Genomic DNA, 26,737 nt, shown 5'->3' on the forward strand with positions numbered 1-26,737 from the left:
CATCTAACTATCTATTTTAACTAAACCCTAAAGTCATCTGAAACAGGTGTCCAAGCATGAACACCTCCTTTCAATCCCAATCATATACAATAGGAAGCTATCCCTAACTAGGTATATAAACTATCCTAAGTGACAACAATGGGGGAAAGGGGGCATAGCATTCTCCAAGTTACTTCCTGTTGAAATGCGACGACGATATCCTTGTGGGGTCCTGTAAGAAGAAAATGTTAGTATAGTAAAAGTCTTGAATGTATTGTATCCAGTCCATGTTAGATGGGATTTACTTGATTGATGATCTCTCTTGAAATCCTCAACTTGATTGAAGTCAGTACCTGAAGCTCTGGCCGGAGGGTCAGTTGAAATGGAACAAGTTGAATCCAGGGCAGTCGAGGAGGTGTAGCCCATTTTCTTTCCAGGGTGTCCAGGGATTGCTGTCTGGCAGGTCTTCATTGGCTGTGTGGGTCCCAAACATAAACAGTTAGCAGAGAAATGTTTGTTTATGTATGTACACATGCCGGAAAGGCAACCACGGGAGCATAACAATTATGAGAGGGCATAGACTTTGAAAGAAAGAGCCAAGAAAAGACAAAGACAATATCCAAATTCTTCTCTTATTCTGTACTACATCAATTGGCTTCTTGATAGAATACAGAAACTCTAAAGTTTAGTTAAATAACATGCTTGGATTTTAGAGGAGGAAAGCCAAATCCACCTCTAAAACCAGCATTGCTTTACTTGAATAGGGACTAGAAAAGAGAAATAGAATTCTCTGAGAGACAGCTGTAAAGTTTAACATATGGCACGTTCCTTTTATTTGATGGTTATAGGTATTTTTTCTTCTTAAGCATCTACCCATTAAGTGTCCTTTGCCTTCTGGAGATGAGTTTTCCTGTGAAGATAAAAGCAAAACACTTCCCTTCCCTTTGGGAGGTTTCTATTTAGTTTATGAGATATACCTTAGTAGAATACCTGTCATTTGTCCTCGTCGAGAGGTTTTTCCTTTTGAATGTGAATCTTGATCAACCTTGAAGGTATCCAAAGTTTTTCTTCTCCTGTGAAAACCAATGCAAAACCCCTACCCCAACATAACACATGTCCTGGTTTCCATACAGAGGTTAGTACATCTTTGATGTATACTGGCTGATTCAGTTCAGCAGTTACTTTCTGTAGTACAGTGTCTTTCTGCAGCTGTTTGTCCTTTCTCATTGGCAATAAGAAAGTTTAGTGTTAATAAAGCATTATGCAACCTATGTTTGGGGGATTTAGACTTCCATGCTTGTTTGTTGAGCATCTCCTTTAGTGTTCTATTAGATTTCTCAACCACTGCATGTCCTGTAGGATTGTGTGGTATACCAGTGACATGCTTTATGCTATAATATTTGAAAAACTGTTCCAATTTTGTAGAGACATATGCTAGAGCATTGTTGTTTTTTATTTGTGCAGGTATGCCCATAACTGCCATCACCTCTAGCAGGTGTGTAATAACAGAATCAGCTTTTTCAGAGTTAAGAGCAGTAGCCCATTGGAACCCTGAAAATGTGTCTATAGTATGATGCACATATTTCAAATTTCCAAATTCTGCAAAGTGAAAGACATCCATCTGCCAGTCCTCATTTCTCCAAATGCCCTTAGGATTACAATCTGATGGCAATGGAGTTTGATTATAAAAGGAACAAGTAGGACAGTTTCTCAGTATCTCCTTGCCTTGTTGCCAAGTGATGGAGAGTCCTTTTTCAAACCTTTGCTATTTACATGATGTTTCTTATGAAATTCTGAGGCTTCTAGCACACTTCCAATTAATCAATGATCAATCTCATCATTGCCTTGTGCTAGTGGGCCTGGCAGACCTGTATGGGATCTGATATGTGTAATGTATATAGGATTACTTCCGTTTCTGATTGTTTCCTGTAATTGTAAACACAATGAGGTTAATTCTGTATTATCAGGAACGAACTCTACAGTCTCAATATGTAACACTACTATCTCTGCATATTGAGAATCAGTAACTATATTAAGAGGTTTTGTAAAATCCATAAGTACCATGATAATTGCATATAATTCTGCCTTCTGTACAGATGTATATGGACTTTGAACTACTTTACTTACCTCACCTGCTTTATAACCTGCCTTACTAGATTTGTTGGCATCAGTGTAGAGGGTAAGACTCCAGAAATGGGAGTTTGTCTTACAATACGTGGAATAATCCAGACTGCATTTTTTATGAATTTAATTCTGTCAGTTTTGGGATAGTTGTTGCTAATCATTCCCAAAAAGTCAGTAAGAGCCATTTGCCAATATTCATTATCCTTCCACAAGGAGGAAATTTCTTCATTAGTTAAAGTTACCATAATTTCTGCTTGATCTTTTCCAGTCAGTTGACGAAGTCTTAATTTTCCCTTTAAAAACAAATCAGAAATATTTTCTATATATGTCTTTAACTTTTTATTCTGTTTATGTTGAAGAAATATCCACTCCAATATGGTGTCTTCCCTCTTCATCAGAATCCAAGAAGGGTATTCTCTGGATGGAAAGATAACCAGAATACAGTCTAAATTAAGGTTTATCCGATCTACATGTGCATTCACTATTCTGTTTTCTACCTATTGCAACTCTTTTTCTGCCTCAGTGGATAACATTTTTTGACTGTTTAGGCCCTTATCAATTTAAGGGCCATTTTTAAATGCTTTAAGTCTTGTCCTTCTACACCAATAATCATCTGTAGTTGAAAAATTCCTGTAATAATTATTGGAGAGAATTAAGAGTTTGATAACTATCCTTATTTGTACCTTTTGAGATCTGATTCTTTGTAAGTCTATCTTGTACCCTAAATAGTTAATAGAATCTCCTCTTTGTATCTTTTCTGGGGCAACCTGTAACCACCAAAGAGGCAGAACTTCCTTCACCATGTCAAACATATGTTCCAAAGTTTCCTTATTAGAATCTGATAAAAGAATATCATCCATGTAATGATAAACAAAGATTGTGAAAATTTTTATGAATTATTTCAAAAGGTTGCTGTACAAAGTGTTGACACAAAGTAGTACTATTTAGCATTCCTTGTGGCAAAACCCTCCACTGATAACTCCTAACTGGCTGTGAATTATTAAGAGTTGGTACAGTAAATGCAAATTTTTCTCTATCATTTTTCTGTAACCGTATTTTGAAAAAACAGTCTTTCAGATCAATGACTATGATCAGCCATCATTTAGGTATCAAGGAAGGCAAAGGCATTCCAGGTTGCAGAGAGCCCACTGGTTGAATTACCTTATTTATGGCTCTCAGGTCTGTCAGCATTCTCCACTTACCTGGATTCTTTTTGATAACAAATACAGGAGAATTCCAAGGGCTTGTGGACTTCTCTATGTGTGCAGCATCTAGTTGTTCCTGAACTAGTCTTTCTAAAGCCTCTAGCTTCTCAGATGTCATCGGCCATTGGCCTACCCAACAGGTTCATCTGTAAGCCACTTCAAATGGCAGGGCCTTTGGCTCCTCTGAAGATCCATCATTTGTACCTAGTTTCTGTACAGCATGGATGGTTGGTAACCATTTTCCATAGCGTCTTACCAGATCTTTTCTATTATTTAAAGATTGTACATAATTTGTATCTGACACTGGAGCAATATTAATCTGAGTATTCCATTGCTGTAAAAGATCACAACCCCAGAGATTTATAGCTATATCTGCCATGTATGGTTTCAGTCTCCCTTTCTGTCCTTCCGGTCCAATGCAGACCACCAAGTTAACACTCTGTCGAACTCTAAATAGAGTTCCAATTCCTAAAAATTGTACATTCGTCTCTCCAGGAGACCATTTCTGAGGCCAAGAATTTGGGGTACTAATAGTCACATCCACCTCAGTGTCTACTAAGGCAGTAATAACTTTATTATTTATTTTCACTTTCAACTGAGATCTTTTATCATTAATAGAAGTTTGCCAAAATATGCATTTCACATTTTGCCCATTCACATTTGATTCTTCATCACTATTCAAACTACCATCAAGAGAATTATCATTTTTTACAATAGGCAAAGAACTATCTATTCGTCCTGTGAGAGATTGTCCGGAATGACCGGACCTTTCTCGATGTGGGAGCCTTCTTGAGTTACCCCTCGGGGTTTCCCGGCCTTAAGGGGTTTCCTTCCATGTCCCTGGTTGATCTACATTCATTGGTCCATGGTCTGTCCTTACCACATCTTCTACACAATCCAGAAGGCAGTGGCCTTCCATATGAGGCATTGTTAGAATTCGTTTGTCTACACTTTCTCTTAGTATGTCCCATTTTACCACAGCTGAAACATCTAGGTTCCTGGTACCTTCGTGGTTTCCTGAGGAAGGCTCTTCCTACCCATGGTTCTGGTTCATGGTAGTAGTAACCTCTACCCTCTTGGTTCCTATGTTGACCTCTTTAAGGTGCTTCTTCTTCCCAAGCCCTTGCATCCTCACCTCTAGAACTTTTAATCTCCTGTTGCCTTTTTAAACCATTCGAGATGGCTTCTCCTACCCAATCTCCATTATCTTGCACGTTATAGTCAATGTGGGATGAATGCAATACCCATTCTTCTAGCGGAGCTGATCTGATCTTTAAAGGCAAAAGTATTCTTTTGCATATTGGGTTTGCATTTTCATAAGCTATTGCATATATAATTGATTGTCTTATTTCTGGATCTGTTAACTGTAATTCTACTGCCCTAGTTAACCTTTGTAAGAAGTCCTGGAACTGTTCTGTAGGTCCCTGTTTTATTCTGGTATAAGTTTCTAGGCATTCTCTTTGCTCACGAACCTTACCCCAGGCATTTAATGCTGCATTCCTGCATAAGGACAGTATATGGTCATCATATTCAGTCTGAGCCTGTGGGATAGCAAAAATACCCTCACCAAGAATCTTATCTAGGAGGGCTTCAAAACCTTCCTTTATGCCTTGACACTCAAGGAGCTTCTCCCATTCCCTGACCAATGCCTTTCACTGGATTTGGCATGAATTCTCAAGTACAGCTGCTACCAATCATTCCCAATCTGTGGGTGTCACCCTGTTAAAGGTTGCCCTTGAATGTAGTAGCTGTTTTATGTATGACTATAGAGACCATATGAGACAACTGATTCTTTAATATTCTTAAGATCCTTCAGCTGTATAGTTTGCCATTCATAAGCCATCCATCCATGAGGGTGTTTCTTAGAAGCTGGCTTTTCTACCATGGTAGCTGGGTACACTAATGGTGTACGAGTAACAACCTTAGAGGAATAGTCATGATACCTGGGTGGAGTAGGTGCCCCAGATTGGAGTGATTCTGCCTCTGAGGCATCCCAATGATCTTTAAGCCTAGTAATGATATCTTTTTGAAAACTTTTTGAAAAATTTCAATCTCCTTAATCATAAAAGATTCCAAGCATGTTAGTGAATCTGTAAATTGGTCTAACTGCTCCTCTACACGTTTTTCTAGATCTTTAGTACAGTCATCCTTAGGCAGCATATGGATGGTATGGAAACTGCCTTCTAGGTATTGGAGTCTAGATTTGAGGTCATGATTTGCTTATTTTGAGTCCTCAGCAATAGACCTATGGACCTATGTAATCTGTCAACCCTGTACTGTAAATTATCTTCCCAACATTCGAATCTTGACTCAAATTTGTGATGTGCTGCTGTAGATGCGTCAATAATTGATTGAATGTTATTGTCCAATTCTTCAACCCTATCCTGGGTATTTTGCACCTTTGCATCTAGTTTCTGGTTAACAGTGCCTATCTCAGTTTCCAGCTGCCTACAGTTATTCTTTAGTTCATCACGGGTCTCTGACATCCTAGCCTCTAATGCCTTAGACATGAAGGATCTCTCTGTGTTTATCTTATCATAAATATGCTGCATCTCATCTTATGTAACAGACAGCTCTTTCTTTAGCATATAGGACACAGAGCCAAGCTTATTATCCAATTTCTGTTCCACTTCTTGCACAATTGTGGTCTGACCTAATTTGTTCTCCAAAACCTCATTGTGTAAAGCTGTTTTTTTCTGTAAGTATGTGGTGAGGTTATCCTTGTGTCTGTTCCTGAGTCCTCTGGCTAGTAATATTATTTGTACCAGCAAGCTAACTGCCGTTATGGCATATAGGCTGGTAATTGGCAGAGTAGAGTCCTCCTCAAACATTGAATTCACATAATAAGCCAAAATATTACCAATTTTAGCAAATGATAAATATTCCACCATTATTTTACCTGATTTCTACTTCAGATGCAGTAACTATCTTTGACCAGCAGGTGGTGTAGGCGTTCAGCTACTCGGTGCTGCATTTGGCAGTGGTTGGTCAGGCAAGATGATGACAGCAAATGAGGTCACAACAGCAGCTGTGCTTATCTTAGACAGTATATGGCCTTGTGGCTGCAACCACTAAAAGAGATGCAGCTTTATGCTGTAGCGGCCAGGGGAAGCTGCTGCTGAAAGCTGAGGCTTACTCAGTTCTAGGGCAGGAGGCCTCAGGGTGCAGGTAGGCGGCAGTCCGAGCCAGTCCTGTGCACGAAGCTATAAACTGTCTCCCAGCAGGGCAGACAGTTAAGAGAGGCTCAGCAGCAGTGGGAATGGGCTTGTGTGGGGTAGCATGTCAGCTGCGAGCGGGGAGCACCTGTGGAGAGAGGGTGCTTTCCTGGCCTAGGCCTGCAGTCCTGGTGGGAACCACAGGCTGTCCCAAATGGGGCCAAGATCCCGTTCCTGACACCAGATAATGCGGAAAATTACCAATATAGAGCCAGGTAGAGATACAAGGGATTTTAATAGGGAAAAAGCCTTACTTACAGAGCAACCTAGCCAGCATCCAGGCAGCAGTCTGTACAGCAAGCTGAAAGGGAAACTGAAAGTGACTCACCACCTGACCACCTCTCACTCTACATCACCCTGACCATGCCCTCGAAAGCGAGTCAGGCATACCTTTAGCCAGCTCCTAAGCAGGCATGGCTACCACTTCCCCCACACTACTCTGTAAAATTTACAACAAATTAATACATTTACAGATGCATGTGATATAGCATATTGGAATTGGGACCAAATCAATAATCCAAAACTATCTAAAATTAGTAGTGAAATTGAAGCAGTAATAAGAAGTCTCTCAATTGAACAAAGGCTAGGACCAGGTGTATTCACTGTAGCATCCAACAGAACTTCAAGGAAGAAAAAATACCAACTCTGCTTAGTTCACCCCACAAACTAGGAAAAGATGAAATGCTTCCAAATCATTGTGTGAAGCAAATATTTTTGTGGATACCAAAATCAGGTAAGGACACCACACATACACACACACACACACACACACACACACACACACACACACACACACAATTTGTAGAACTATTTCCTTCATGAATGAAGATGCAAAAATCCTCGAAGTTGCACATGCAAACTAAATTCATTATCACAGCAGAAAGATGATTCCTCATGACTAAGTTATCTTCATTCCACTGATGCAGGACTGGTTAAACATACATAAATACATATAATTCCTAATGTAAACAAAATAACATGCTGAAAACATATTATCATCACAATAGAGGCAGAAAACATCTTTGACAAACCACAGCATCCCTTCATGATTAAATTTATAGGGAGTTAGCTAGAATATGAATAGGTTATGCCAATAAAATAAAGGTTGACAATGACAAAGCTATACCAAAATTATACTAAATAGAGACACACTCAAGGAATTTTCAGTAATACCAGAAGTAACACAAGGATGTCCACTCCCTTGAACTCTTTGTTATATTCATGTGACCCTTAGCAAGAGCAACATCAGAAGAGAAATAAATAAAAATGATATAAGTGGGAAAATAAGTGGGAAAATATCATCCCTTTTTACAGATGATATAAAACAATACATAAGAGATGCTAAAGACTCCACCCAAATCTTCTTACTCCTGATAAATACTGTCAGTAAGAGTGCAGGATGAAAAACAACATAGAGTAATCAGTAGCCTTCCAATTTAACAATGACAGGCCGATTAGAAAAGAAATTGGGAAAACAAGTCCATGTCTCAGTTTCTCAGCCATATACAAGTTAAATATATAGGAATAAACCCAACCAGGTAATGAAAGAATTCTGCTATGAAAGTTTTCAGAAAGTGAAGGAAGAAATTGAGGAAGACATTAGAAGATAGAGATATTTATAAGCATTAATAGGATGAATTATCATTATGAAATTATAATCCAACTGAAACATTTTACAGACTCAAATCTATTCCTCTCAAAATTCCAGTGCAATTCTTCATAGACACAGAAAACACTATAAAGTGGACATAGAAGCACAAGGAAACAGACAGTCAAAGTAACCTAGAACAAAAGAAAATACACAATAGAGGTCACAATATCTGTTTTCAAATTATACTACAGCATCATTGTTAGACAAAATCATGGTACTGAAATGAAAACAGACACAAAGATGAATGGAATAGAACTGTAATCACAGATACCAGTTTATGTACTTACAGTTACCTGATTTTTGACATGTAGGACAGAAATAAAATTGGAAAAAAGACATTAACTCCAAGAAATGGTACTATGCAAAGCAGATTTCTGTATGTAGATCAGGCAGGCTTCCACCCAGGGAAGAAAGGATGATTCAACATATGAAAATCCAACAATGTAATCCACTGTATAAACAAACTGAGAAAGAAAAATCACACGATCATCTCACTAGATGCTGAAAAAGCCTTTGACAAAAACCAACACCCATTCAAGATAAAGGTCTTAGAGAGATCAGGGATAAAAGGAACATACCTAAACATAATAAAATCCATATACAGCAAACCAACAGCCAACATCAAAATAAATGGAGAGAAACTCAACATGAATCCTCTAAAATCAGGAACAAGAAAAGGCTATTCATTCTCTCCATATGTCTTCAATATTGTACTTGAAGTTTTAGCTAGAACAATAAGACAACAAAAGGAGTTCAAGGGGACACAAATTGGAAAAGAAGTCAAACTTTCACTATTTGCAGATGATATGACAGTTTACATAAGTGACCCAAAAAACTCTACCAGGGAACTCCTTCAGCTGACAAACACCTTCAGCAAAGTGGCAGGATACAGATTAACTAAAACAAAACAAAACAAACAAAATCCATAAGCCCTAATACATACAGATGATAAATGGGTTGAGAAATCAGAGAAAGGTCACCCTTTACAATTGCCCCAAACACCATAAAATGCCTTGGGGGTAATGCTAACCAAACAAGTGAAAGACCTGTATAGCAAGAACTTTGAGCCTTTAAAGAAAGTAATTAAGAAGATACCAGAAAATGGAAAGATCTCCCATGCTCTTGGATAGGTAGGATTAACATAGTAAAAATGGCCACCCTACCAAAAGCAATCTACAGATTCAATGCAATCCCCATCAAAATCCCTGAACAATTCTTCACAGACCTTGAAAGCACAATACTCAAATTTATATGGAAAAGTAAAAAACCCAGTATAGCCAAAACAACCCTGTACAACAAAGGAAATTCTGGAGGCATCACCATCCATGACTTCAAGTTCTATTATAGAGCTATAGTCCAGAAAACAGGTTAGTATTGGCACCAATATAGACAGGTAGACCAATGGAATCAAATTGAAAATCCTGATATTATCCCACACATCTACAAACACCTGATTTTGTGCAAAGAACATAAAATTATACAATTGAATAAACAAAGCATCTTCAAAAAATGTTGGTGGCATAACTGGATGGTGGCATGTAGAAGACTGCAGATAGATCCATGTCTATCACCATACACAAAACTTAAGTCCAAATGGATCAAAGACCTCAACATAAATCCAGCCACACTGAAACTCTTAGAAGAGAAGGTAGGTGGTACCCTCCATTGAATTGGTACAGGAGACCACTTCCTGAGCCTAACATCAGTATCACAGACACTGAGATTGAAATTAATAAATGGCACCCCCTGAAACTGGGAAGCTTCTGTAAGGCAAGGGACACAGTCAACAAGAAAAAATGGCACCACACAGAATGGAAAATTTATTCACCAAACCCACATCTGACAGAGGGCTGATTTCCAAAATACACAAAAAAACACAAGAAGCAAGTCTCCAAAACACCAAACAATCCATTTAAAAAGTGGGGTACAGAAGTAAATAGACAATTCTCAATAGAGGAATCTAAAATGGCTGAAAGGCACATAAGAAAGTGTTCAACATCCTTAGCTATCAGGGAAATGCAAATCAAAACAACTATGAGATACCATCTTACTCCTTTCAGAATGGCTAAAACCAAAAACACCAATGACAGTTTATGCTGGAGCAGGTGTGAAAAATGGGAACACTCCTCCACTGTTGATGGGAGGGCAAAGTCATGCAGCCACTTTGTAAATCAGTATAGTGGTTTCTCTCCAAAATGGGAATCATTCTACTACAAGATCCAGAAATTCCCCTCTTAGGCATATACCCAAAAGAAGCACATTCACACAACAAGAACATCTGTTCAACCATGTTCATAGCAACATTATTTGTAATAACCAGAACCTGGAAGCAACCTGGGTGCCCCTCAACTGAAGAATGGATGGAGAAGATGTGGTACATTTACATAATGGAATACTACTCATCAGTAAAAAAAATTCAATCTTGAAATTTGCAGGCAAATGGATAGAAATAGAAGAAACCATCCTGAGTAAGGTAACCCAGTAACAAAAAGGCAAAAATGGTATGGACTCACTCATATATGGATTTTAGAACTAGAGCAAATGATCACCAGCCTGCAATCTACACTGCCAGAGAAGTTAGGAAACAAGGAAGATTCTAAGAGACACATACAGAGAAGGGGAAAGGGACAATCTCCTGAGCTAATTGGGAGCTTGTGGGGATGGGACAGGGAGTTAGAAGAAAGAGACGGGGATAAGAGGATGGGTGAGGAGGACATGAGGGAACAGGAAGATTGAGCCAGGGGAAGAATATAGGAGAGCAAGAAATGAGATACCATAATAGAGGGAGACATTATAGGTTTAAAGAGAAATCTGGCACTAGGTAAATGTCCAGAGATCTACAAGGTTGACCCCAACTAACAATCTAAGCAATAGTCGAGAGGCTACCTTAAATGTTCTTCCCCAATAATGAGATTGATGACTACCTTATATACCATCCTAGAGCCTTCATCCAGTGGATGATGGAATCAGAAGCAGAAACCCACAGCTAAACACTGAGTTGAGTTCTGGAATCCAGTTGTATAGAGGGAGGAATGTTGAGCAAAGGGGTCAAACCAGGCTGGAGAAACAGATAGAAACTGGTGCCCTGAACAAGGGAGAGTTTATGGACCCCAGACTGATAGCTGAGAAATCAGCATAGGACTGTCCCAAACCCCCTGAATGAGGATGTCAATTTGGAGGTCTGGGAAATCCATGGGGACTTTGGTAGAGGATCAGTACTCATCTCTAGTACAGGAGTTGATTTTGAAAGCCAAATCCACATAGAGGGATACTCTCTCAGCCTAGACACATGGGGGAGGGCCTAGGCCCTGTTCCAAATAATATGACAGACTTTGAAGATCCCCCATGGAAGTCCTCACCCTCCCTTGGGAGCAAAAAGGGCATGGGATTGGAGGTTGGGGGGGCAGGGGAGGAGGGGAGGGAGAGGGAACTGGGATTGACATGTAAAACAAGCTTGTTTCTAATTTAATTTTAAACATAAAAAAAGAAAATGAAACTAGATTTCAATTTCTCACCCTGAACCAAACTCAATTACAAATCGATCAAGGACCTTAGCAAAACACTTTTAATAACATTAATCTATAAAGGAGAAGGTAGGAGTGTGTTATTACTCTTCTGTTGCTATGATAACACCCAATGATCAAAAGTAACTTATGGAGAAAACTAGTTTCTCTGGGTTTGTGGATTCAGAGTTGCATGTATTCCATCAGAGTGTTGAGGCATAGTATCAGGCAAAAGGCATTGAAGCAGGCAGATGCCAAGGACTCCTGCTCTTATTTTCCAAACTCAAAGGACAAAGCAGACAGAACATATAGAAAGGTCTTATAGTTTCTATTCTCAAAACCTGATTCCCAATGTGTTACTTGAGCCTTTTTCAAAGCTGCATCACTTAAACTTCCCTACTATCTTGGTACCAAGTGCTAAAATACCAAAGACTATGAGAGACATTTCTCATTCTGATTCAATACCCATGACATTCATGGTCATATTATGTAAAATGAATATATTCAGACTTAAGACCACAAAGTTTGTTATAGCCTCAGCACTTTAAAATTCCTATATCTCTTCTGTAATTCTAGGTAATATGTCAATTATAAGGCTCTGTATAATTTTTAAAAAAGGGAATTGTAAACTTTCAATAAGCAGTGCTATATAATATAAATTACCACTACAAAATCGAAGAATTTGGGCATAGTGAGGACATACTAGACCAGAGCAAGCCTGAAAAAACAGCAGGTCAAAAGCCAAATCTTCTAGTTCTGTGTCTAGTACCAAAAGGCTGAAAAGCCTCAGTCTCTCTGGAATTAATGCCTAAAACATGTATTTTCACATAGACTGCTTCTCCAGACATACCATGAAATGTTCAGGCATTATGCTGGCCTGCCCCTGATACTTTGCAGAATCCACTCAGGCAGTACCCTGGTCAGCCCAGGGTTCCATGGGAACTAAGTCTGCATGCAGGTGTAGAGGACCCCTTTAAAAGACCCTGCCCACTTATGCTCTCTTCTCTCTCTTCTCTTATGCTCTTTCTGTACCTCTCTCCTTTCTCTCTTTCTTACTCTGCCCTACTCTGTTCTGCGATTTCTCACTCTCCTATTGTAATAAACTCTATGATTAATATACTCTTTATGCTCTCCATGGTTCATGTTACTTTAATTTAAGCAGAAATCTAACATACCATAGTACATGCATCACCAACATCTTGGAATCTCCAGTGCAATCCAGACTTCACTCCCACAACTTAATGCAATGGCCTCTCTGGGCCTTCATGGACAGCATCCACTGCCATACATTGTCTGTCATCATCCACTCTTTAAATATGTAGAGGAATAACATACAACTGCTTTTTTCTTACATCCTTTTGATCTCTAAAGCCAGAACCACATGCATGACACTACCAAGTTCTGCTGCCAGCTTAAGGTTGTATCCTGGCCCCTTGAGTCACATTAACAGAAGAGCTTTTATTCCATTGTTTTCTCTTTTCTTTGTTTTTAATTATATTGCTGTTTGTTTGGTTGGGATTTTTTTTTGAGACAGGGTTTCTCTGTATAACACTGGCTGTCCTAGAACTCAGTCAATAGTCAAGGATGGCCTTGAATTCACAAATCTGCCTACCTCAACCTCCCTAGTTCTGGAATTAATGGTGAGCACCCTCACTGCCTAGCTACTCAGTTGCTTTCTAAATATACCTGCACTGACATACTTGATTTAACAAGGTCACACATCCCAAACCTCAACAAACCAATTGGGGATGAATTATTTAAGTACAGGAGACAATAGAGGGACTTCTTATTTACTTGACATTAGCAAGGAATCTTATTTTGTAAAAACAAAATAAATACTTAATGGAAATCATCTCCTTTTGGACTCCAATTTAACTGCTCTTAGGATGGAACTCCAGGCATTTTTTGAAGTGACACTAGCTCACTCAAGCATGTGGTTCTGGCAGGCCTTACCCTTCTCCCCTATTCCCTCTGCCTTGCTAAATTTGTTTGACTACATTCTTAAAGCGAGCTCCTACCCCCAAGGTCTATTACCTTATTTGGCCACTTCTTCCTCCTGAGGCTGATTATCAAGGTCAAACTATCAAAGTACTTAAGTCCAGCAATCAAAAGCCCCCTTGGCTCACCTAATTAAGACACCCAATTAAATTAAACATCTCATCCTAACACAGGGTTTCCCCTTTACCTTTATAAAGCATCATGTGCCTTTGTACCACATCTGTCTCCTCTCTATCTAGAGGCAGTCCTTTGTCCCTCTGGACAAATACCCCTGCCACTTCCCCTTGTCCCCTTCCTCTTCTCCTTCATCATCTACCTCCTAGACCATTCTAACACAGACCTCCTCTTCCTCTCCTCTTAAGAGTGACAGCTGCTTCCATTTTCTAGTATCTTCTTTAATTTCTTTCTTTAGAGAATCAAAATTCTTGTGGTACAGGTCTTTCACTATTTTGGTTAGCATTACCCCAAGGTATTTTATGTTGCTTCCTGAATATTATACCAGTAGCACAGACACTAAGATCAACAATTGATAAATGGAACCTCCTGAAACTGAGAAGCTTCTGTATGGCAAAGGACACAGTCAGCAAGACAAAAGGGAAGGCCACAGACTGGGAAAAGTTATTCCCCAACCCAACATCTGACAGAGGGCTGATCTCCAAAATATACAAAGAACTCAAGAAGCTAGTCTCCAAAACACCAAACAATCCAATTAAAAAGTGGGGTACAGAACTAAATAGACAATTCTCAATAGAGGAATCTAAAATGACTGAAAGACACATAAGAAACTGTTCAATATCCTTCAGCCATCAGGGAAATTCAAATCAAAACAACTCTGAGATACCATCTTACTCCTGTCAGAATGGATAAAATCAAAAACACCAGTGATAGTTTATGCTGGAGAGGATGTGGAGAAAGGGGAACACTCCTCCATTGCTGGTGGGAGTGCCAACAAGTATAGCCACTTTGGTAATCAATATGGGGACTCCTCAGGAAAATAAGAATCAGTCTACCACCTACCACAAGATCCAGCAATTCCACTCTTAGGCATATATGCAAAAGAAGTACATTCATACAACAAGGACATCTGTTCAACAATGTTCATAGCAGGACTATTTGTAATAGCCAAAACCTGGAAGCAACCTAGATGCCCCTCAACCAAATAATGGATAGAGAAAATGTGGTACATTTACACAATGGAGTAGTACTCAGCGGAAAAAAAAAAAAAAACAATGGAAATTTGAAATTTGCAGGAAAATGGATGGAACTAGAAGAATCCATTCTGAGTGAGTTAATCCAGTCACAAAAGACAAAGATGTGGATTATAGACATAGAGTAAAGGATTACCAGCTTACAATTCACACTGCCAGAGAAGCTAGTAAACAAGGAGGACCCTAATAGAGACATACATGGTCCACTGGAGAAGGGGAAAGGGACAAGATCTCCTGAGAAAATTGGAAGCACGGGAGGAGGGGGGGAGGTAGCTAGGAGATTGAGAAGGGGAGAAGTGGAGTGGTGAGGAGGACATGAGAGAGCAGAAAAGTTGAGTTGGAGGAAGAATAGAAGAAAACAAGAAAGGAGGTACCATAATAGAGGGAGACATTTTAGGTTTACAGAGAAATCAGGCACAAGGGAAATGTCTGGAGATCTACAAAGATGACACCAGCTAACAATCTACCCAACAGTGGAGAGACTACCTTAAATGCCCTCCCCTGATAATGAGATTGATGACTGTCTTATATGCCATCATTTAGCCTTCATCCAGCAGCTGGTGGAAGTAGAAGCAGACTCCCACAACTAATCATTGAACTGAACAGGAATCTAATTGCAGAGAAGATGAGTGCTGAGCAAAGTGGTCTAGTCCAGACTGGTGAAACCCACAGAAACAGCTACCCTGAACAAAGGGGAGCTCTTGGTCCCCAAACTGATAGCTGGGAAACGTGGGTTTCAGTGAGGAGACCTTGGAAATCTAGAGGACCTCTGGTAGTAAATCAGTGATTATCCCTAGCATAGGTGTGGACTTTGGGAGCCCATTCCACTTAGAAGAATACTCCCTGAGCCAAGACACATGGAGGTGGGCCTTGGCCCTATCCCAAAAGATATGATACTCTGATGACCCCCTATGGAAGGCCTCACCCTCCCTGGGGAACAGAAAGGATATGTGATCGGTAGGGTTTTAGTTGGGGAGGTGGTAGGTGAGGAGGGGCGGTAGTGGGAACTGGGATTGACATGTAAAACAATCTTGTTTCTAATTCAAATAAAAAATATTGGGGAAAAAATAGTGACAGCTGCAAGGTCATTTGCTGCTGTTCTTAGTCTGAGTCAGAAAGAAGCCACTTTAACATTTCTTCCCTGGTTAATAATCTTGCTCTGAAAACAGGTGTTTGTGTGTTGTTTGTGCCTAATCAGAGGTCTGAAAGGGAGACTCCATGCTGCAAGAGTCCCCATCCTTTTTCTTTTTTAAAAATATTTAAATTACAAACAAGCTTGTTTTACATGTCAATACCAGTTCCCTCTCCCTCACCTACTCCCCTGCCCCCACCAACTTCCTATCCCATCCTCTTTCTGCTCCCCAGGGAGGGTGAGGCCTTCCATAGGGATCTTCAATGTCTGCCATATCATTTGCAATAGGACCTAGACCCTCCCCCATGTGTCTAGGCTGAGACAGTATCCCTCTTTGTGGCATGAGCTACCAAAGTCCATTTGTGTACTAGGAATAAATACTGATCCACTACTAGATGCCCAATAGATCAACCAGACCTCCAAACTGACATCCATGTTCATGGGGTCTGGGACAGTCCTATGCTTGTTTCCCAGCTATCAGTCTGGGGTCCATGAGCAACCCCTTGTTCAGGTCAGTTGTTTCTGTGGGTCTGTCCAGTCTGGTCTTGACCCCTTTGTTCATCACTCCTCCCTCTCTACAATTGGATTCCAGGAGTTCAGCTCTGTGTTTAGCTGTAGGTGTCTGCTGCTTCCATCTGCTACTGGATGAAGGCTCTAGGATGGCATATAAAGTAGTCATTGATCTCATTATCAGCTCATTAAAGTAGTCATTGATCTCATTAGAGGCTCATTTAATGTAGCCTCTCCCCTATTGCTTAGATTGTTAGTTGAGGCTTAACCTTGTAGATCTCTGGACATTGCTCTCAGTTGCCCACCTTAAGTAGATGGTCTAGCCTATTGCTGAAGACTCCACACATTTTGGTTTCAGGACACATAGCAATGAATCTTGAATTGCCTAGGAAATTCTCATCTTGCTGGCTGCTTTCATATTCTTGGAGATGGTGAAAGATTCAGGCATTATGCTGACCTGCCCTGGTTACCTGGAAGAATGCACTCAGGCAGTACTCTGGTCATCCCAGGCTTTCATGAGTACAAATCTGCATGCAGGTGTAAAGGACCCTTTTAAAAGACAGACCCCCTCCCACTTATGCTCTCTTATTCTTACTGCCTCACTCTCTTACCTTCTTTGTCTCTCTCACTGTTCTTCGCTTACCCTCTTTGTCTCTTCTTGTCTCTTCCCCTCTCACTCTCCCCTCCCCCACTTTAAAAACTCTATGATTAATGTACTCTCTATGGTTCATGTTCCATCATGCTGGTGGTGGTTCCATAGTACACTTTCTTTCTAACTCAAATAAAAGAACAACAGGTGGTATGTGGGCTACTGGGAAAGAAAGGATACCAAAGGATTTACCTATAGCTGGATGTGCACACAACAAAACCAAACCACAAGGTAAGATGTGCTCCTAACAATAATGGTAAGACCATTGTTTATGTGGCTAAATAATCATTTGGTTGGATTTGAGGTGGAATTAAAGCCTGATATTGCAAACATGGTCAAAACCATGTCTATGGAAAACATTAGATTCTTTTTGGTTTGGTTTCTTGTTTTCATCTCTGTATCTACTTATAGGGATTCCTTGGTCAATGTGTCTGGTCACCATCAGTCAAAATCCTTTGTGGCCTATCTAAATATACACATTTCCTGTTCTTTTCTCGTACAGATCTTGGTTGTTGAGCACTAATAAAACTGTGTCTAGCAACTTAGTGTGAGGGGTCAGAGGTAACATCTTTCATTCTTAAAGATTTTTATAGATGGGATTGGCTGACTAATGAAATAACTAACAGGTTTTTAACTTAAAAGTGCTTTCACTTTATGATTAAGTGATTTGGATTACTCAAATATCCCGAAAGTCTCAATTAGCCTGTCGAAAAGTCAGGCAGTGTTTTCGTCCCTTTCTGAAGTGACTGGTTTGATCTTGCAATAAGTAACAGATTTCTTAATGAAAGCTTTTATTCTTGCAATAAAGCTTTCTAGTATTGTCTATTGCCTCTGGTTTCTTATTGGAATGTATAATGCAAATCTGTGCACAACTGATCTGGGAGAACCTGGATCCTGGGCTAATCAGCTTGAAGACATGACTACATAACTTGTCTGCATGCTTCTAACTTTCTTCCCTGATTCTTTCTTTTGCTTCAGCAGCATGCCATGTAATTAAGTCAAAATTTCGGTATTTCTACATAAATTCATATGTTAAAGATAAGGCCTGGAAGTTACTGGTAAATAAGGATTGGATTTCAGACAAAATTATTGGCTTCTCCATGTGTTGGTGGAGGTCCCCATGAGACCAGGTACTTCCTGTAAGGGGTATTCTGTAGTCATGAGGCATGATGGTTGTTAGTAGACTCCACTCCTAATTTGCACTATAGGACTATGTCCTCTAGACACTGTTGATTGGGGTATATGAGAGAATATGGAGTGCAGGGGTAGTTCTGCACAATGGGAGAATATACTTCATCTGAGTTCTGTTGCTTGCTGCTTCTGGTTCGAAAGGCCTGGTTTGTACAGATAGGGAATATCAAGATATCACAGTGTTGCCCTCTTTCCACGAAGGCCTAAGCACATTGCACTTTAGATTACTTCCCTTTTTCCTGTAAAGCAGACCCAACTCTAGAATGATAGTATAGTTTAAGCTTTCAGTCTCTGGCCAAACTTGCCATCAATCAGCTTGTATTGAGTCCAGAATGTATTACAGTATAATATGAGACTCTCTTCCTTTAGGTTCAGTGGATCAAGTTTATTCTGACACTTTAGCATATATTGCATATATTGCTGTCCAGAGAAACTGAAAGTACATTCCTCATGATGAGTGAGAGACAAGCATTAGAGCCCCTGGAGTGGATAAGAGCATACCTTTTGCATTCATCAAGCCCTCAAAATACTAGATTGTTAAGTCTTCTCCTTCCCCCAAAATATCCATGTGGGCTTCTGGATGGAGGCACCAAAGGAATAGAAATGCTGGTTTGTATTTAAATTCTCTGGGAATTACTCTTTTCTCTGTTAGAATGTGAAACAACAGGGTATGAGCTTTCTCTCCATCTTTCAGGATTAAGTATTAAGGTGTTGGAAGCAAGGCCACACCACTTCATCTACTTCACCTGTAGGATTCAATAGCAGAAAGGGAAAATTGGACATGAGCTCCCATCCCTAATTAAGAATACATTTCCAAATGACAAGCACTAGCAAAGGAAAAGTTACTTTTTTCAAGGGAATCTCATTGTGTATAGAAACCACACAGTGGGCTAGGCCCCTTGCCCAGCAGTAGATGACCAACACAAATAAATTCAGTGGTGTTTTGGAGATAATTTTTTGTCTCATGTTTCCTTGTTTGGACATTTTTTATGTTACAGGATTTTTTGCTTGTCTATTGTGTTTTTAATGGACTGTGTGCATGCATGTTTCTGTTTGTATATGTGTTTTCACTATTTTTTTATTTGTTGTTTCATTCTTGGTTCCTTTGTTTTGTTTTTCTTTGTTTTCTCAATAGTGAAAGAAGATCTGGAGTTGCAAGGGTAAGGAAATGAGAAGGATCTTGGAGGAAATGAGTAGGGAAATCAGTGATTAGAATATATTGTATGAGAAAATTTGCTTAAAGTTAAAAATATAAACTGATCTCTGAAAAAAGTGAAGGAAAAAGTCTCTCTCAATGACCTGTAAAATTAAACAAAAGTGAAGAAAAAGCAGGAAGGTTTGAGAATAGTGTGGTAGAAAAGGAGAAGGAAGAGAATGAGAAGAAAATGAAGAAGCAGAAAAATGAGGAAGAGGAAACAAAGAAGCAAGAGAATAAGAAAGCAAAGAAGAAGGAGGAGAATGAGGAGAGGAAGGTTGAAAAGAAGAAGAAAGTAGAAAAATATAAAGAACAGAAAGTCTGATCTATAATGCTTTTAGTTTCACACAAGAGACAAGAGATAGCTTGCTTGTATGAATTTTAGGGTAAAAGCACCAGCCAAAGAAACCTGGCCCTGAAACCAGAGCCAATGAAAGAAACACAGTTTGCCCCTAAAACTAGAGCCAAAAGGCTAAAAAGGGCCATTGAAAGCAACACACTTTGGCCTTGAAACCATAGACAAATCTGCCCCTGCATCTTCAGGAGCTGTAAGACCACGGAGGTTATTTATTAATTGTGTAAATGCTTCCCTATCACTTATCTTGGGTCTTGTGGACTCATTTAAATCCCACCTTCAAAGATGCAGTCTCTGCCCTTCTGATGTTCTCACCACAACCCAAGAAAGTGAGCCACCACCTCCTCTTTCTTATAAGGGGTCAGATCTGCACACCTGAAGCCATGCCCCTAGAATTTAGCTACCACTGCAAGTTCACTGATAAAGCAATATACTACTACATTAAGGGGCAGCATTCCAAGTGGGCAGGCAATTGGAGTGGTGGGAACAGAAAGGGCATTTACCTTACAAGTTCTCTCTCCTCCTTCACCACTGAACCCTTAGGACAGTGGCACAACTCTGGAAAAATTATCTTCATTGTGAGGAAAATATAAACAAGCATTGCCCTAGTGCCTGTGCTGGAACCCTATCTGGGTCCCTGAGTCTGGGAGACGTGACTGGTTTCTAAGACAGAGGAAGGGAGAGAGAGAGAGGGAGGGAGACAGGGAGCGAGGGAGAAAGGAAAGAAGGGAAGGAGGAAGGAAGAGAGGGAGGAAGAATGAAGGAGGGTGAGGGGGAGAGAAGAAAGAAAGGCAAAGAGAAAAGAAAAGTAATCAATCACGAAATCTCTTTTGTACCAGAATAGACAGGCTGCTAGATGAAAACTCAGAACTTGCAAAAAATAATTTTACCACATATACAGTCATGATGATAACAACACATTTTAAAGCATTGATATTGTATAAGACTTTATTAAATTTGTATCTTTCATCTACAATTCTCATTTTTTTCAAATCCAGAAAAGGCCTCCAGTGTATCAAATGGCAAATGGTTTCTGTAATGCTCATTGTAAGAGAAAATTTACAGAGTTTGGGGGCTTAAGAAAAAGTTTTACTAATTAATTTTCAAAGTTCAGGTACAGAAAGAGAGATAATAAATTTATGGTGACACCGGTTCAGAAAACATCAACTATGATCCTTTCATTACCATCTGACTTGACCACATTATTTAGGAAGACTGATTCTTGGTCCCTAATCTTGGAATTAAGGCCACTAATGATATTTCTAATTGTCCAAATGAAGTGCATCTTCACAGAAAGGACTTGAAACAAAATTCCCCTTGTTAGATGAGCTTTATCAGAAGAGATTGTAATGACCATAGGCAGTCACGTTGAAGCAATCAAGTGAATGAGTATTAGAAGAGATAACACAGTATGATGGGGCCCTGAAGGGAGGGATTTTAATTAATGGGTAAAGGGACATTTCTGACTGATGTTTTCATAACAAACTGGTAAGTGTAAGCATTACAACTTGGATGGAAGGATGACCTGGCAGGTGAAAGACAGGGCATACCTCAAAGTCACACTATACAACAAACCTCACACAAGAATCACTCATGAAATCTCTTTATCAGAATAGACAGGAAAACTGGCTGCTAGATGCTAACTTGGAACTTGCAAAAAAAAATCTCTGCTTGGCAAGAAACAGGAGGGAACTGAACAGGATACGGGGCTTATATAGAGTTTCTTGGGAAGGGAGTGGATCTTTCCAGGGTGGAGATTGGAGAAATTTCATGTTCAGAGATTGGGCTTTTTACTCTGTAGGGTAGGGGCTGGGTCCAGCAGGTAGGGCATTTAGTGTCCTGTGGGTGGAACCTGGCATTTGAAGGAACCAGGGAGGGGGACTGGTCACTTGTGAGGCTTGAGGGTCTTACAGTAAGGTCCACACTGTGTGATGTAGACTGGCCTAGTCTCTACTTTAAGAGGCACAAGACAGGAAGACACTGGGCCTGCACTTCAATGGTGTCTTGGTGTTGGGAAGCACACTCTGGGGAGGACTGTCCTTGCTTTCAGGGCCTCAATGTTCTGCCAAGTCATAGCTGATGTCAGTCAGTTCACTATCCTAAAGGACAAACTCCAGAGGGTTATGGCCAGAAAAGGAAAATGGTATCTAGAGGGTCTAACTATATAACAGCTTCTTTCTCTATAATTATTCTCTTTCTATTAATTTTAATTTTTTGGTGCTGGGACTAAACCTAGGGATTAAACATTCCTTACATTAAATATGTAAAGAAACCCCTGTAGCACTGAGTCCTTTACTTTGCTCCTTAAAATACATATATGAACAATAGGTGCATTGTATATATGAATATGTAAATATGTGAGTGTGTGTCTGTGTGTATGTCTGTACATACAGTGTCATAGTTAGCTCAGCAAATTTCACTTCACCAAAATGGCTTAAACTTCAATTGTGAGGTCACACTGGTTGCAACTTGATGACACTACATTACTTCAGAACTGTGGAGCAGGACTACACAGTTTCTTGGGGCTGACTATGAATCCAGTCAGAGTCCCAAACGACATGGAAGAGGAGTAGTGAAAGTAGTAGTGCATCCTTAGGGCTGCTGGTCCAACTACCAGCCTGTTGTGAATCATTGATGCTCACTAGTTCACTTGAAGGACATAATTCAAGAGCCTTCAAGGAGGCTCTATCCTTCTTTCTTGTATAGCCTATGTAATGGGGTTGAAGATACACATGACAATGTGCAGCTGACCTTTGAAAGTGTGTACTTTCATGATAAAATGCACATTCATAGTATTGTGAAACCATCATTAACCATCTTCCTAAATGGAAATGGTACCCTCATTGAATTTCTGCTCCTGTTTCGCCCTGTTGTGGCCCAAGAAACTACCAGTGTGCTTTCTACCTCTGCAGAGTTACCTACCTCAGGGACATTGTAACGCAATAACATGGTGTATTATCTTTTGTGACTACAATATTTCAAGTACTATGATATCCTCAAGTTTTATCCATGTACTGTCTATGTGTCTTAGGGCTATACATAGAAGTAGTCTTCTATCATCTGTAGAATTAACCCTTAATTTGCCATGGTGTTGTTATTTGGAAATACCCTGTTTCTGAAAAAGTGCCATATGTTATATCTTTGGAACCTTAGCTGGAGGTACTATTTTGGGAGTTTCTGGACAGTTAAAGAGATCATATGTAACTGGAGGAAACTGAAATTGGCATCTGTGGTTTTGAAGATTGTGTCATCCCCTGTTCCTTGTCTACTTCCTGCCCATTAGGAGGTGAGTAACCTCTGACTCCTGAACTCACCACAGAGATGTTCTGCCTCGGCACACACTTGAACCAATAGACACAAGGCCCATTCACAAAATCCATGCCCCATTAAATTGTTTTCAGTCTATTTTACCCACAAATTAAGAATTCAAGTCACCAAAGATGCTTGTATTTCTAATGGTTAAACATTAATGCTTTTTCAAGAATATTGTTATATAAAGGAAGTAACATCCTCAAAATTAAAAAAAAAAACATACTTTGAACTTCACCCTTTCTTAGAATATAGTGGTATGCAATGTGATCAATATCTCTATTATGATGCTGGCATGACTCTTGTTTCTGTGCATCTCTTTGTCTTAAGGTACCATTGCCATTGGTCTCATTCATTCTCTCTTTCTCTATCTCACTTTTTATGTCTAAGCAGGGGAAATTACCATGTGAATATTAAAGAAATGTTTCCCAGAAGCCCTTCCGTTTACAGATCCCCCTGATGGATAGATCTAAGTGCTAGTCCCCTTGATTATCTATAGATATTCAGAAGCATAGAAAAGCAAAGAGCTGGGCAGATAATTTAGTGGTTAAGAAAGCACATTGTTCTTGTAGAGGGTTCAAGCTCATTTCCCAACAACCATGTAAGGTATCTCACAAGTAATATACTAGTTATGTCTCTGCTCTCCATCAGCACCTGCTCTCAAATGCACAACCCACACCATACACTTAAGTAAATATAAAAAGGAAATAATGACCAAACAGAGAAAATGGTTTGTGTGTGCTTTCATATTGTTATCATGATAGTTACAAAATGCTTGTTGTTATCTAATGTTTCTGCCAGAAAATAGATCTTGCCTCTTCAGGTTGAACTTGTATCTGCATATATATATTTATATAGGTCTATGTGCCTATGCCCTTGTCTGTACTCTGAATAATTGGAGCAGAACACAGCTGCTTTCTCACTCCTGCGGCTTCCCCCTACAGGTGATACTCTACTTTGAAGTTAGGCATCCTCTGGAAACTTCAAAGCATTTAACATAGACCTCATCCCAGAAGGAATCTTCCCACAGTCCTTCAAAGTCACCTGGAAATTCTCCCAAATTTCTATAATGCTTCAGTGCTGTGAGCAGCCCTCCTGGTTCACTCATCCCTTCCCCTGCTCCTCTAAGATGCTTACCCATCTTTCTCACATGAGTGTGCATGTGGCGCTTGACACTTTGAAGTCTTTAGGGAACTTTTGTCAGGACAACTGGACCTGGAATGTAAAGCTAGCTTGTTGAATTAGCTGATATCAGTTGAGGACAAAATTACTTCTCTGAAGGGAGATTTCCCCCTAAGGACAAGGTTTACATTATATTACTTGGCCCATCTAATGGATCTCAAATGAAGCCCAAGAATTTAATTAAGGAGTTTGTTGTTTTCCAAAGCACTGTTCTCATGAATAACTCATAGCAGCAGGTTGGAAACAAGCATAGGCAGGATGAACATCATTTCAAGTTCAGTCTGGGCTACACAGTGAGTTTGCAGCCAACCTGGTCCAGAGAGAGGGCTTGTCTCATAATGAACAAAGAAACAAGCAACAACAGAATGTATTCCTCCCTAGAGCACACTAGGAATTCAAGGTCACAATGGGGACATTTGATAAACCCAGTCTCAGATTTTGTTTAAGGCTAGGGATATAGTTGGTTGGTAAAGAGCTTGCCAGCATTTCTGGATGCCCACCTTAGGCCTACCTTTCAGTGGTGCTGACATAGTTTCTCATATTAGCTCCCAAGGCACTGTCTTCTGTCTCTAGAAACTGATACTTAGGAGTCATTAATATAGGATATTATGGGGCAAACAAAGGGTTATTAAAAGGTGAGGCCAGTCTGAATCTAAACTGGTTTTACTTTGAAAAATTAAGATGGAGATGCTTTCAGATTTCTTCCAGGAGATATATGTTACTAATTTTGTAGATGAGTTTGCTTCAAGGGAATTAATACCATTGGGTCCCTTCCTACTATCTATATCATAAAATTTCTTTCTAGGTCTCCAAGGACACATGCATGAAGAAGGGTACTTGACAGTAAAGCCCATGAACTCGCTACTGTGGGTAGGTATTTAGGTTACTAGTAGGGCATTTTCTTAGCATGTACCTGTGCCTGAGTTCCATCCATAGCACTTTAAACAATGACAAAAACCCTCACACAAGTTATTCTTGGTGCCACCTGCCCATAATCCCAGCACTTGGAGAACAAAAGCAGGTGAATTGACTCAATGGAGAGATCAGCAGAGACTACACAATGATTGCAAGGGGAGCCTCACATATATAGTGAGACTATATTCCCATCCCACCCCTGAAAAAAATTAACACCCAAAACACTGGTGGACTTTTACCATAAAGCAAAAAAGCAAGAGGAAAAAAATCACTATTCTTGCTAGCATTCGGTTGCATCTTGCTTTGCATTCTTCAATTTTTTCATTATTGAAGTAAATAAACAAAAAAATAACTATCAGAATGGGGTATCTACTTACTCTTGGCTCTGTATTAAGGTGACCTTCTGTTGGGTGTTTTTTCAGGTCCTCCAATATCTGTTTTTACAGCTGTCAAATGTTTCAGTAAAAGGATCACATTCAGGTTAGCGTATTCTAAGTATAGAATGCATGTATGGACCAGAAGCAGGTAATCCTTTATAATTTGAAACTGTTTAGTTTATTGATGCTGATATATTGTTTTCTGAGGCAGTGTGTTACAATAAATCTTTTTGCCAAAAGCCGCCTAAGCCCCACCACCACGTGTGAGCTTTACGCCAGCCACCCGCCCGAGTTAGGCCCAAATGAATACACAGAGAGACTTGTAATAGTTACAATGCTACTTGGCCAATGACTAGGATTCTCATCAGTTAGCTCAGTCTCAATTATCATACATCTACATATTTTATAAGACTTATCTTATTGGATGCCTTATTGGCATCCCTCCTAGCTGGTGGATCACATCATGCCGCTGGAGCAGGAGCCGAGGGGAAAAGAGAGAGACACTTCCTTTTTCCTCTTCTTAAATATGAGTCTCCTTGCTATGTCACTTCCTCTCTGGAATGCCACTTCTTTACTACATTTCCCAGAATCCCCTTTGACTCCTAGTCCAGCCTAACCTGTTGTCTCATTGGCCAAGCAAGTACTTTATTTATAAACATACACAGAAGTATTTCCCCCATCATCTCCTCTTTTCTGTCTAAATAAAAGAAGGGTAACTTATCTTTTATAATAATTGAAGAAAACTATAACCATAACTATCTGTCTTTAACTCTATCAAAGACCACAGAAGGATAATATATAAACTCTAGAATTGACAGGAAACACAGAAGTATTTCCCCCATCAGCAGTGTTATTTAGACTTGCTACATAGACTATGTTGCCTCTGAATGTTTCCATCCTACCTCTGTGTCCTGGCCATTGGGATTATAGATATGAGCAAACACACCATAGTTTGAAAATATTTTTTATTATTTTCTTATTGTAAAGATCACGCTTGTGACAGACATACCTAAAATGTATAAATCTAGGCAGTACTTAA

The 26,737-nt window shown here is 39.7% G+C and overlaps 2 long non-coding RNA genes across 3 annotated transcripts in view; one reads left to right on the top strand and one right to left on the bottom strand.

The window, feature by feature from the left end:
• LOC118237891 overlaps positions 1-26,737 on the top strand; it is a 57,476-nt gene that overhangs the window by 15,302 nt on the left and 15,437 nt on the right. The window contains exons 1-2 of one of the 2 annotated variants that reach the window (XR_004771456.1): positions 23,073-23,201; positions 25,212-25,276. This is a non-coding gene — a long non-coding RNA (uncharacterized LOC118237891). Of the gene's footprint in view, positions 1-23,072; positions 23,202-25,211; positions 25,277-26,737 lie in introns of those variants that run through there. The other variant, XR_004771457.1, reaches the window with a different exon arrangement.
• On the bottom strand, positions 248-26,000 carry LOC107977237. The gene is made up of 4 exons (XR_003488341.2): positions 25,699-26,000; positions 6,782-6,824; positions 6,208-6,611; positions 248-453 (listed from the first exon to the last, which is right to left on the bottom strand). It is a non-coding gene; the product is annotated as an uncharacterized LOC107977237 (long non-coding RNA).

Source organism: Cricetulus griseus, chromosome X (genome assembly GCF_003668045.3).
Source record: "Cricetulus griseus strain 17A/GY chromosome X, alternate assembly CriGri-PICRH-1.0, whole genome shotgun sequence".
In the NCBI taxonomy this organism is placed as follows: domain Eukaryota; kingdom Metazoa; phylum Chordata; class Mammalia; order Rodentia; family Cricetidae; genus Cricetulus; species Cricetulus griseus.